Consider the following 14,084-nt stretch of genomic DNA (forward strand, 5'->3'; position numbering starts at 1 on the left):
TTAAATGTAACTTTCTTGGAGATCTTTCAAAGAGTATAAAATCCATGGAGACTAAGAATTTGTGGACAGTCTGTTCTGATGGGTCTGGCTTCACATTCCCTTCCTACTCCATTTTCTAGAATATTTGTAGGCACCACAAAGAGAATCCACTACTGTCTTCCAAACGAGCATCCAGGCCTTACAGGAAAAAGCCCACCCAGCAGGTTTTTAATTACCTCTACATCTAACCACCCAAATATCTTCATTATCTTCTCTTTTTTTTTTTTTTTTAAATGCCATGACTCATCAGACCACCAGGTAAAAAGCCTCAGGTCAGCAAGCCAGCAGCCAGGGAGAGCACAGAAAGGAGAGAGAATGGCTCTTAAAGTCTCTTATTTCAAAAAGCTTTTGTAGCTTATTCTTGCAGAGCAGAAAGCAACTTTTGAGTGGTCCAGTTTATTGAGATACCACAAGGCTGACACAGTTGAAAATCAGTCCTCATATGAAAATATAAATTGGCTTCCCATGCTGAGAAAAACATTTCCACAGAGCCAAATATTTCATCACAAGAACTAAAGCCTCTGTCTTAGTTCTAGGTCATGTGTCAATAAGAGGGTTGCTTATTTTTTAAACCTTGTGTCATGTCACCCAACTGCACCATCTATAATAATTTTCTGGAGTGAAACAGACAACCAAGACCCTCTCTCAAACACAAATACTGAGGCCAAGTCAAATCAGCAGCTGCTCTGTTTCTGAATGAGCTGTTGTAATTTAAACGTCTCATTCCATTGGGAACTAAGGGAGGTGACATAACCCAGAAGAAGCTCGGAAGTGAGAGTGTTTGTGGGGGTGGCTGAACTATGTGACCTTTAAGGTCACCTTTAAGGTCTGCCCTCCAATTCTGTCTTCGGGAGTCAATGAAAGTACTTCAGGAGTTTTTGGTGCTCAGGACAAGCTCCTTGAGAGTTTAATTTGAAAGAAAAAGAAAAGTGAGGCTACAAGTAGGTGGATATGATGAAAGGTTTTTCTTTACATCACCTTCCATGGAAAGTATTTTTAAGTAGCTAGTTAAACAGTGGATGTCTATTATGCTCTGTATTATGAGAAAACAGGAAGTTCATATTCTTGGACCAAATCCATACTACAATGAAGAGTGCTTGAGCATCAGTAACGGGCAGAGATCAAGTTGATTCTAGGACTTTGCTTCAACTCAGCTAAGACTATCACTAAGCACTCTCTATATTCTATTGTTTAAAAAACAAAATAGAGATAGTTAAAATGGACTTGGAACATGATATACAGACTGTCACTTCAGTACTGTGGTCAAATTTTCTCATGAAAGGTGGATCTCAGTTTTTATTCTAAATTGTACACTGAGTCCGTTTTTCTGTTTACTAAATGGTATCATTCAGTTAGCATTCAATAATGCCTAATTTAAAAGATCATATAATTAGCTCAATAGATGCAGAAAATCATCTGACAAGATGATAGGATTCAACACCCTTTCAGGATAAAAATCTTCAACAAACTAGAAATATCATGTAGTCTTAAAAAGAAGAAAATCCTTATTGTTTGCAATAATATGGATAAAACTGGAGGACATTATGCTAAGTGAAATAAGCCAGACACCGAAAAATAAATACTGCATGATCTCACTTATATGTGGAATTTTAAAAAGTCGAACTCTTAGAAGCAGAGGATAGAATGGTAGTTACCAGAGGATGGGGGTGGGAAAAATGCAGAAATGTTGGTCAGAAGGTACAAAGCTTCAGTTATGCAGAATGAATACATTCTGGAGATTGAATGTACAGCATGGTAACTATTGTTAACTATTGTTAACAATACTGTATTGTACGCTTAAAATCAGCTAAGGGAATAGATCCTAATCTTTCTCACCAAAAAAAAAGATAACAATGTGAGGTGATAGGTATGTTAATTAGCTTGATTGAGTGTGGTAAACATTTCACAATGTATACATTTATCAAAACAGCACATCGTACCCCTTAAATACATACAATTTTAGTTTGTCAATTATACCTACATAAGGTTGAAAAAAATAATGGAAAGAATGGCTAATATACTTCCACTTAGAATTTGGCTTGTTGTATTATATTCCAGTTTGGAGAGGAGGGTACAGTATAAGATATAACTCTTCTTATTGACTAAACATTCCAAGCAGGGTTTTTACCATTTATTTTTAATATTCTTTAGAGAAAATTTATCAGCATGATCTTTTAGTTGAGCCAAGAGCATTTTATAGATTTATATTCATCACATTGAACAGTAGTATGTACAATAAATATCTTAGAAATTTTCCAGCTAGTTTAGGCCTCTTATCCTCAAGTTAAGATTGCTATCAAAGCTAACATTTATGGAAAGATCACGATGAGATTAAGAAAGTATTGAGATTCTGTCTTTGTAAAAGCATAGAAGGTCCCTGGGTATAAGGGTCTAATTATCATGGTATAAGGTCATGTGCCGTATCCTAGACCTTACCATGAACTCTGAATTTATGTCTCAAGTGATATATAGTGCTAATTTCAATTCCAAAGGATCTAGAAGTTACTCATATTTAATCATTTATGTTATATATTGAACCAATTTCTCACCCTCTATGAGAACTGCCTGGGATGTTTTATGAGCCTGAAATTCCCCCATAGGCCATCTAGTGTGTATCCAAATGTTCTGTGTTACTTGGATCAAGGTGCTCTATTTACAGCCTTTGGAATACCACACAGCTTCCAGTGATTTCTGACCTTCTGTGGAAGTTTGGATATGGGAGTGCTTGTCAGATTTGTCTAGTGGACACCCCCTAGACATGGGTCCGGTCCTGCTCTGTCCTTGCCCTCCCTTGACCCCCAAATCCAGGATTGCTGGCGGGGTAGCTCATACATAACTCAGCTTGGAAGTGGAGCACACCCATCCAAGCCTTAAGGACCACTTTCAAAATGACATTTTGAGAGTAAATCTGGGAATCTTCTCAGGCCTTCAGCTGGGACTCTTTTCCAAACTGCTGCTGCTGCTTATTTGGTGCGCTCGAATTGGAACAATTTCTCAAGTACTCTGAGGCTGTCTTTGACCATGAGGAGAGAAGCAGAAATGAAACCACTGCCTCCACTGATCTCAAAGACAGAAGTATCCTAACCAGCAGAGCTGATTCAGCCATACCAATCTCTTCCTACCTCTTCTGGCCTCTGATCGGCTTTAGTCTTGGGTTCTGGTTTCTTTCTTGTTTGGGCTTTGTTTCTATTTTCTAGCTCTCAGCTTAGCTTGGCCCTTGTTTTTTATTGCTTAAATAGAGCTGTTTAAAGAACACTGAGTAATGGATTAATGTGAAACTGGAGGGAGCTTTTCAGAAACCTGTGCAGAGTATCCTTTGCCCTATTGTCATATTCACCTATTCCAATGGCTTGGATAAGACATTATGCTTGTCAAAATTTCAAACTCTACATGGTAGAATTGATATTAATATTCTTTATATTTATTCAGGGCTTTGCTGTTTTAAAAAGTTTCTGCATATAGTATCTCATTGGATTCTAGGAATGATGGGTGCAGACGATAAGATAAATTTCAGTTCAGTATGAAAGACAGCTTTCCATAAATTGACCTGTCCAAAAATGAAACAGCAAGCTTCACAAAGAAATGAATTCCAGGCAGTGGAAATGTTTGAGTAGATGGTAAACAGTCAGCTCTCAGGGATTTTGTAAAAAGATCCTTGGTTTGGGTGAAATCTTGGATTAAATGACACTATGATGAGAAAGAGAGAAAATGAGAGGAGATACATATTAATTCAAATATATTATCTCGGGAGAGAGAAAAAAATGAGAACACAGGCTACAGTTTTCTTAAAATCTTTGCTAGATTATAGAACTCCCAAATACAGCTTTAATATAGCACATGTAGTTATGTAGCAATTCATCATTTTTTAGGTTTTGTTTCAAAAGTTCAATAAGAATCTGAAATAGTATAGGCTTAAATCATGGTCTCAGGATTACAACAGGGATGTGTGATTTACTTCTCCTCAGACCAAAATGACCTAAAACTGAAGAGTTAATGGGAATATCTGAAGGGTTAAGTGTAAGTGGGAGCAAGATGCATGTGAAGACTAAAGACACTGCCCGGGTACAGACAGAAGGATGGGGGTGGGAAGGGCAGCTGGCTGTGGAAAATGCTGGGGTGGCCAAAATGAAGAGTGTAGAATTACCAACCCAACATAGGGCAGGGCTAGAATGAGGTCACTGCCCTTTTGAATTAGAAGCAAAGGAATCAAACAAACAGCAGAACTGGTTTGCATTAGTGCTTCCATAGTTGGAAGAAATGCCTCCCTTCTTTTCTCCAAGACCAGCTCCAGTGGAATGTTTTAGTAAAATATTCACTTGGCCTAGTCCAACGTTACCTTAAGAAAAAAATCTTTTTGTAAGTTCTTAGAAAAAAGTTCTTAATGATTGTGTGGTACTGGGACGGGCAGGTAGGGCAAGGGACCAACACATTTTCCTTTCTATTTTACTGAGGTGATTTTTTGGGAGGTGTAATATAATATAATGTAACATAAATAACATTAAATTCAAATCACTTGCTGTCTTTCATATCTGACTCACATCACACACAAAAAAAGATTATCAAAAGTGTTATTTGCTTGGCTTGGGTACATTTTCTATCCTACACCTGGATTGCCATTGACAGGAATGCCAGGCTAAAGATGCTCTTCAAATTTTACCATGTGTAAATGTGTAACTTGGAAAACGTTCAGGATAGTTGCTCACTTTTTTCAGGGGAAACTGATTATAAATTACTAACAATGCTTTATAAAATGATAAGTACCTAGCAATCAGATCTTGTTGTTTTTGTTTTGTGTTTTACCATTCTCCAATAAAAGAAACCAGGGCTTCTCGGAGGAACATCTGATTCTAGGACTAGGACAGGAAATATATAAAATGATCCTGGAACATAGTGCCAGAAAGTAAGGAAGTTCTCAAAAACAAAACAAAACAAAACAAAACAACAAAACAAAAAGAATCTAAAAAGACCACAATGATGTGGGGGATGTCAAAGAAATACAGACACCAACTGAAAGCTCTCCCAATAGCCCAGCCAAAGCAGAAATGATTTGAGCAGCCAAGTAAATAAAGTCGTATTGGATAATAACCCAAAGTATAAAATAAATATTCATGAGTCCAGACAGCTGTAAGAAAATAGGGTTGGTTAAAAAATAATAATAGGGGCTTCTCTGGTGGCGCAGTGGTTGAGAGTCCGCCTGCCGATGCAGGGGATGCGGGTTCGTGCCCCGGTCCGGGAAGATCCCACATGCCGCGGAGCGGCTGGGCCTGTGAGCCATGGCCGCTAAGCCTGCGTGTCCGGAGCCTGTGCTCCGCAACGGGAGAGGCCGCAACAGTGAGAGGCCCGCGTACCGCAAAAAAAAAAAAAAAATAATAATAATAATAATGATAAATTGGGTAAAGAGACAAATCTTTCATGCAAAAATAATTCCAAATAATTTATGAAGCTATTCTGCCCTCAGGGAGGTGGAGCATAATTCCCTATTTTAGTTCGGACTACACATAGTAACTAACTTCCTGCCCAAGTGTACTGTATGGAAAAGGTAAAAAAGAGAAGCTTTAGAGTGTAGAAATCTGACAAACACCGCCTGAGCCAAGTGGTCAAGGTTAACATCACAGTCATAAGTCATATGCATAGTGTGTGATGAGAAGGGCACTTTACATCTGTGCTCTTCCTCCCCCAAACTCATAACCTCAGTCTAATGATGAAAAAAAAAAAGAAATCCCAGTTGAGAGCCATTCTACAAAATGCCTGACTAGTGCTCCTCTGAATTGTGAATGTTTTTAAAAACAAGAAAAGCCTGAGAAACTGTCACAGCCAACAGAAGCCTGAAGAGACATGAAGTCTAAATGTAATGTGGTAGACTGGCACAGAAAAAGGACATTAGGAAAGAACTAAGGAAATCTGAATAAAGCATGGACTTCACTTCATAACAATGTATCACCATTGGTCTATTAATTATGACAAGTGTACCATACTAATATAAGATATCAATATTTGGGGAAACTGGGTTCGAGGTGAATGGAAGCTCTCTGTACTATCTTTACAATTTTTCTATAAATCTAAAAATACACCCCAAATAGCTGGAATTGTGCTACACTAAAGCAATTTCTCTGAGATGATTTTTGCTGCCATGAAAAACCACCTACAGAGATAAGAAGCTTTCTTGACTTTTCACGCTTATTAGCTTGAAGATTACATTTAAAAAGGGACGCTGGAGACCCACTTCTTGAAGGACTTGTCAGCGAGAAAATTTAAATGTATAATGAAATATGTGCCACTGTGTAGAGCACTTATACCAGTGCTTTTATGGGTTTACCTCTGAAGTGGAGATGTAGCTTCTTTCATATTCCACTTGCAACATTTTTAAAAGCATGAAAGGCAGTAGTATCCATATTACAGCAAAGCAACCTGTCGAAAAATAAAATAGTGACATATCAATTGTTTGGACTGTAGCAGCTATCAGACAACCAGGGCGAACAATTAACAAGAGCCAGCTTAGTTTGCTAAATGTAAATTTCTTCTTGAAAGATGAGCGAAGAACAGGCTTCAGCTGGTATGGAAGGCAAATGTGTGTGCTTTTTCATTTTGAACAAAATTTTAGCTTTTAAATTATTCTTCCTTGAGTGCGTTATCTTGAGAAGAAAGAAATGAGAGCCACACAGAATGTTTCAGTTTTACATAGCAACATAGGTAGATCTGATCAGAAAATTTCTAAATTTAATTAAAGTTTATCACTGTAAGCAAGATAAATCAGTTGCCAATAAATTTAGCCACCCTCTGCTCTGAGCGGCTCTTAGAAGAAAATTATCCAAAAGGAGAGAAAGCCCTGTCTTTTTGTGGCAGAGCCTTGGGAAAAGAGGTTCAGTGAAGAATTTGTCTTACTCTGATGGGTAGAATTGAGCATGAGACGTGAGAAGGGGACAGCATAAAAACATAATTTATGTTACAATTTATAACCTGACTATTCATACAATGGCATCTACACTGACACTGCAGGAGATTCATCTTGAAATTGTAGGCAGGAACCCAGTAACCAAGACTAGCAATCTGTGTACCTAACACACACAGGTGAGAAAACAGAGACACAGAAAGCCCAAGTTATTTGCAACCATACAGTCATGCAGGGGGTCCTGGACTGGGGCTCTGTGACCTTGGGTTCTTCCTAGGAACGATCCCTGCCTCTTTTACGAATATCAACCTCAGCAGATAGACCTAACTAGTGTTCTGGGAGACTACAGAACACATAATGTCAGGTTAATAAAAACCTGCTCACAAAGTTCAGGTTGATTGATCCTGATTCTTTTTTTTTTTTTTTTAAGAAGCTGTTGGGGGTAGGAGTTTATTAATTAATTTATTTTTGCTGTGTTGGGTCTTCGTTTCTGTGCGAGGGCTTTCTCTAGTTGTGGCAAGGGGGGGCCACTCTTCATCGCGGTGCGCGGGCCTCTCACTGTCGCGGCCTCTCTTGTTGTGGAGCACAGGCTCCAGACGCGCAGGCTCAGTAGTTGTGGCTCACGGGCCTAGTCGCTCGGCAGCATGTGGGATCCTCCCAGACCAGGGCTCGAACCCGTGTCCCCTGCATTAGCAGGCAGATTCTCAACCACTGTGCCACTAGGGAAGCCCCGATCCTGATTCTTTTCTTGAAGCAGAAGGAAGAAAAGATGCTTCTACCCTTTCACTGTGTCTCTCACTGAGACCTCAGAGTTAGGAAAGCTCTGTCTGAATGGTGTCACTCTGCCTCAGAAGTTCAATTTGATCAGCTCATATTCCTATGCAAACCCCACCAAGCTTCTGAAGCAATCACACGAGGGAGGCTAGACATGTTCTGATGCACACGAAGAGCAGGAAACGTGTCCTGCGCATCTCAGCATCTGTGCGGGATGGATACACTCACTGCCTCTGGCAGAAGCCAGCTCAGCGTGCCCCCTTGATTCCAGCTCTGAAACCCAAGTCCTGTGTTAAGGGCCAGAGGAGGGGGGCTCCATGCCGCATTAGGCCAGCCCTGCCGTGCACGGCTGGAGAAGCACATCAGTAATAATTTAGCACTCAGCAGCTGCAAGAGCAGGGGTCCCTGCCAAGTGCCAGTCTTTGATTCTCCTCTCTACCAGGCAGTAGCTAGTTCATTTCCTGGGCACCCAGCCACATTTCAGAGAGAGCAGGACTGGTGATGGCTGGGACAGCACAGACACACAGCCCCCTGAACAAGTAATGGCTATGAACCAGCCTGCACCATTAACAGTGTTGAAGAATTGAGCTATTAGCCAGAACTAAGAGGATACAGGGAATGATTCATTTAAAGAATTGTAGAGTCAGTAAAAACGTAAAAAGTTCTAAATAAACGCGTTATAATAAGCAGAACATGATTTAGAGCCCCAGCTTACAGGGTGGCTTCTAAGGTAAGATCCAATTTTGTTTACATGGATTCTGGAGCTCAACTGGTTTTATAATTAAAAAATAAACAATCCACCATTTCCTGTCAGATCCCAGGGTGGTTCCTCGGAGTCAAAGGGGCATCAATCATTCCAAACATAAGATAATCAATGGATAGGAGTGTGTATGTGGGAAGTAGGGTTTATGAAACAATGGCTGCCTCGGCAGTGTGTGAAAGGCTCCTCGAATTACCACTGCCCAGTGGAAAATCTCATTCATATCTTCCCTAGTTTTTCACCGCCAATCTCATCTAGATCAGATCTGTGATTTCAACATCAAGTCCTGTTCGTGGTGGCATTATTGCAGCACTCTGTTTTTATTGGAAATGGCAGCTCTTATTTCAGCAGACCCCCTGGCTTCTGTTTGTGGCAGTCTGGGTTTGTGTTCGTTGTCAGCCTAAGGGGTTAAAATTCATTTTAAATTACAGCATGATGGATGCAATCCTTCTTTTCACTTGCTTCAGGAACCATTTGGTAATTTGCATTTAAAGTCACAGACTCTATTTGGGTTTAAAAGCAAATTGTATTACAATTAGACTTTTTTTTTGAAGGTACAAGGAAAAATAAAATCATTATTTAATCGACAGTGAGCTAACCTGGCGTGTTGCTGAAAAGTTTTTGAATACTAACGATAAGTTAATTCCGTAATTTAAGATAGATGACAATGCTATTGCAGTCACCATGTTTTGAACATCTGTATGCATATTTTTTCAAGAAAGAAAGAACCTTGAATCATCCTGGCCATAACCTCTTAGAAGTCCTAAGGGATGCTTGAGCCAATTAATAAGGAGCCCCTTCACTTGAAGTATTTGGAAAGCCAGCATTTGTGGTTAACAGGGAACATCAGTTAATCACATATTAGGGATGATTCCTTTGTTCACTGTATAAAAGTGGTTTCTAGCAGATATTCTTATATTCCCATACACAATATTTATCTTCTCAAAGCCAAACAAATTCCAACAGCCAATGTGACCTTTAAATAGTATTTTTTTCTGTCTCTTAGAAAACAATTTAAGGGGTTTCACTATATTAGTGGAATTTTCCCTTTTTTTCCTAGTCTTCAGAAGATTTTACTTTCATCTTCTTTTGCTTTCTCTCCAGCTACAAAATGTACTCATTACGGGCCTGTCTGCCAGCTACAAAAGGGAGGAGACTCCTATTTCAGCAGGTCTGAATCTCAATAGCCACTTTCATCTCCCGAGAGTTCAATTCTGCTCTATTTAATAAAACCCAACACTTCAGTTATCAGAGTCATTAGGAGGAAGCAGGATTGGAAGAAGGAAAGCCTTCATTTATTTCAGTGCCACATATAATTACACCATTTATTTCCCTAATGGGGTCTACACTTTTCCACTACCTTTTTTTCCTTTCAGAATATTTCTAAGGAAAGCTCATCGTTTAGAAAACAAAGACTAAGCAGTAACAAAATTAAAAAAAAACACTCCTTCAGAAACCAAAGTAGTTCTAGCACCAGGCAGTTAACACCAAGTAAGTGCCAGGATGCTATTCATCCCTAAATAAACCAAATCCCCCTGAATATCATTGTCACTTTGTTTATTGTCTTTTCCCTTCAACTAAGGTGAAGTATTTTGATGAGCCAAGTTTTCCCTATGACGCAGAATAAAAGGGATTTAAGTTTGATAACTCTAAAGGGCTACAAGTCTCTGTGGACTGCAGATATGACCGATAAAAGTTATAAAATGCATCTCCTGAAGGTGCAATCAGAAATCCAGTATTACATTAGCACATGAAAACCAAGCTCAATTAATTAATTACTTCTAATCAACCATCCTTTGTTTAAGAAACTAAAAGTTACAATTAATTGAAAGTGCAAAATATCCTGAAAATTATCTGTTAGGTCTATAGGGAAGTGGTTTTCAATGGTTTTCCACCAAGGTCATCCATATCCTGACTCCCCAGAGTTCTGTGAGCCATGAGATAAGCCATCAGCTGTTCCTGATTGATATTAATTCAGATGATTTTAAAAGTGAAATCACATCATCCTAGAATTTTTTAAGCAGAAAAAACCCCCAAAACCCATATAGTTTGGAAATTGCTAACCTGGAGCTCATAACCTCCTGAATATGTAAGCATAATCGTTTATAGGTATGTGCATACTTTTGGGAAGAGGATCCTTGGGTTTTGTCAGCTTTCTTAAAAGATTTATGACCCAAGGAAATGTAAAAATTATTAATCTAGTTCATTCTCCATCTCTGCAAGAACTTGCTATATAATAAGGCTGTATTTTTTTCTAATTTTCTAGGCTAATCCATGATTGATGATCAATCTGCATACCGTCAGCCAGAATTGTGTAATATTCTCCACATACAGTCGTTGGTTCAGTGCATTTAATGAACAGAATCAGAAACTTTGCAACACAAAGCAAAATGTTCTCTAACTTGCCCTTGGTCTCCTAGGTCAAGAGCTTTATTATAGTTGTATAGATTAATCTGACAATTTTCTTTCTTCAGAAATCATTGCTGGTTCTTATTCAATCTCTATAAAATATAATAAAAACTAATAATTGTACCTTTTTCATATTTTTTCAAAGCCTTTTAAAGGTATGCCGAGCTATAATTTCTAGTCTTGATGAACTGAAACCGGAAATGTGAATTTCATTGAGGAGTGAACTGGAAACCTGTAAAGATTATGGATGACATGTGCACCATATGGAAAACATTGTTCAAAATTCAAATTGTCCCTTTCAAGTGTCTCTCACATCTCAACATGGCTTTGTTTTTCTAACATAAAAAGGTCAGATCCCTGGTATGAGGTGTCTTTTGCCTAGATTTGACATCCTGCAGCACCAAGAATCTTTTTTTGTTTTGTTTTTCTACTTCTACTTTTCCTGGTGTTAGCTTACTCCTCATCTCTTCCCCACCTTCCGCATCGCATGTATTCTCCCCTTCTTACTCAGCCTTACCAGCCAGAAAAAGAAAATAGAACTTGTAATGTCATGTAAAAGTAGACCAAAATGAACTATCCTGACAATTATGTGAAAAACAACAAAATCATAAGTCATTACAATCTATATAGTAAAGTCAAAGTCAAGGACTCCCAGGCGTCTGAAAATGAAAGGGAGGGAAAATCTTACTTTTTAAATTTATGTGAAATGTAGGAAGACAGAGAAATAGATTTTAACTGGTGGTCGCAAATGCTGGTGGTTTCCTCTAGATTTACTCAAGAAAAGGCTACATGTCTGGTTTAGCTGAAGCTAGTTCCCTGGCAAGAAGAGAATGGAGTTATAAGTGCCTCTACTTTGTATAAATGTATACACTGATTTCAAAACTGATGGTGTTCATGTGTCACTTTACTTTTTCAGTAACACTTCCATTTATCTAGCTTACAGAATTCAGAGTCATATCACATGAAAATGTCTAACCCTGGTGTCAAACCATCTAAGTCTCAGACTACAGCCACCACTTACTAACACTGTAACTCATCTCTTAATCTCCTGAAGCCTTCATATATTTAGCTACAAAATGGGGATAATAATAGCAACTACTTCACAGACTTTTTGTGAGGTTTTAATAAGATCGTGAATGTAAAGCAAAATGTCTGACACACTCAAGTTTGCCATGAACATTACCATTATTAGTACTGTTATTTTTATTATTATTAAGTTCTGTGCCTTGTGCTCTGATTTCAGAAAACAAGCCACAGTGCCCTTCTCGTTGGGATTCCGTCATTCAGATCATTTTCATCTTAACATCCTTCTATACCAGTGGTTCTCAAACTTTAGCCTGAATCAGTCGCCTATCTGGCTTGTTTAAAAACACAGATTGCTGGGCTCTATTCTCATTGTTTCTAATTCAAAAAGCCTGGGTAAGCCCAAGGCTTAGCATTTCTAACAAGTTTCCAGGTGGTAATGATGCTGCTAGTCATGAATCATACTTTAAGCACCAATGCTTCTATATCAGCGTTGGCAAATTTTTTCTGTAAAGCACCAGGCAGTAAATATTTCAAAAGCAACCCTGGACAATACATAGATAAATGAGTGTGACTGTGTTTTGGTCAAAGTTTATTTAGACACAGTGATACCCTGCATTTTATATAAGGAACTTGAGCATCTGTGGATTTTGGGATCTTGGAGGGGGGCGGTTTCCTGGAACTAATTCCCCCGTGGATACAAGGGATGACTGTACTTGAATTTTATATAATTTTTATTTCATGAAATATCGTTCTTTTAAAAATGTTTTAGTCATTAAAAAAATTAAAAAACATTCTTAACTTGTGGGTCATGTGGAAATAGGCTGGGGGCCATTTTTCGCCTGTGGGCCATAGTTTGTCAATCCTTATTCTGTGGAGACCCATGTGCTCTTTACCTGCCCAGTCTGAGGCAGAGTCATCGACCTTCCTCCCTGGCTCAGCCTGAGCCTGGTGGTTTACTCACTACCAATTGGCATCTCACCAGCAGGTTGGATAAATTACTGGTGTTTTAGCCTGCTCACTACTGCCCTTCCTAGAAAGTGCTACTCCTATTACTCTAGCTTATTAGCTGCAGCTTTGGCCTCTCAGAGCATGTACTTCAGTATGTGTAGAGGAATAGGTTGTCTCTCCAGCGCTGATATCCCTCGTCTTTTAACAAGTTTACACTAATGTCCTTTAGGGTGTGTGCTTAATTTCCTCCACTGGTAATGGTCCTGTGATCTGGGTAGGTTAGGCCAATCAGAGCATCTGATTTCCCCTGGTCATGGTCATTGGTTTAGGACCTCATTCTGGCCAATGAAACGTGAAAGGACTTTTGCTGGGGAATCATGGGAAAGGAGTTTATCCGCTCTTCATCAGGAGCTAAGGAAGAGGTCCTTTCTTTCGCTGTGGACTGCATGGTAAGGAAGCAAATTCTGTAATTGCTGTAGCCATTAATGTTATTATGAAAGAAATAAGGGTGAGGCAAAAGCAAAAATATGGAGGATAGAGCTGAGAAAACTATATGTAAACAACCAGAGTCTTATTCACAGTTCTAGATCACACTTCTGGATCAAGACACATCTGAATCAATTGGATTACTTATTAACGGTGATTAAGGTTTTTTTTTTTTTTTGGCGGTACGCGGGCCTCTCACTATTGTGGCCTCTCCCGTTGCGGAGCACAGGCTCCGGACGCGCAGGCTCAGCGGCCATGGCTCACGGGCCCAGCCGCTCCGCGGCATGTGAGATCTTCCCGGACCGGGGCACGAACCCGTGTCCCCTGCATCGGCAGGCGGACTCTCAACCACTGCGCCACCAGGGAAGCCCCCTGATTAAGGTTTTTTATAAGATTCTCTGATTTAAGCAGCCATTGAAAAACTTCCATCAGTTTTTCCCCTCCTCTTTTCTCTTATGGGATATACTTCAATTAGCCGTTACACCCAGGGGTAAGGGATAAAAGAACAAGTAATTAAACCATTGCTATAATCTTAATTACCGCTAATTGAGTGAACCCTTGGTGTGGCAGAATAAGATTGTTTCTTGCAGTCTTTTATATCAAAAAGCTATTTGATGGAGTGGATGGATAGTCAGGCAAAGCTGGCAGGAATTATAAGTATCCGTTGATTCCTTTTCTCATTTGTTTCTCATTATAGAAAGATGACCTATGACTTATTTAGAAACACCTGGGTATCTTGAGGCATCTTCTAAG

Source organism: Neophocaena asiaeorientalis, unplaced genomic scaffold (assembly GCF_003031525.2).
Source record: "Neophocaena asiaeorientalis asiaeorientalis breed wild unplaced genomic scaffold, Neophocaena_asiaeorientalis_V1.1 scaffold184, whole genome shotgun sequence".
Lineage (NCBI taxonomy): Eukaryota > Metazoa > Chordata > Mammalia > Artiodactyla > Phocoenidae > Neophocaena > Neophocaena asiaeorientalis.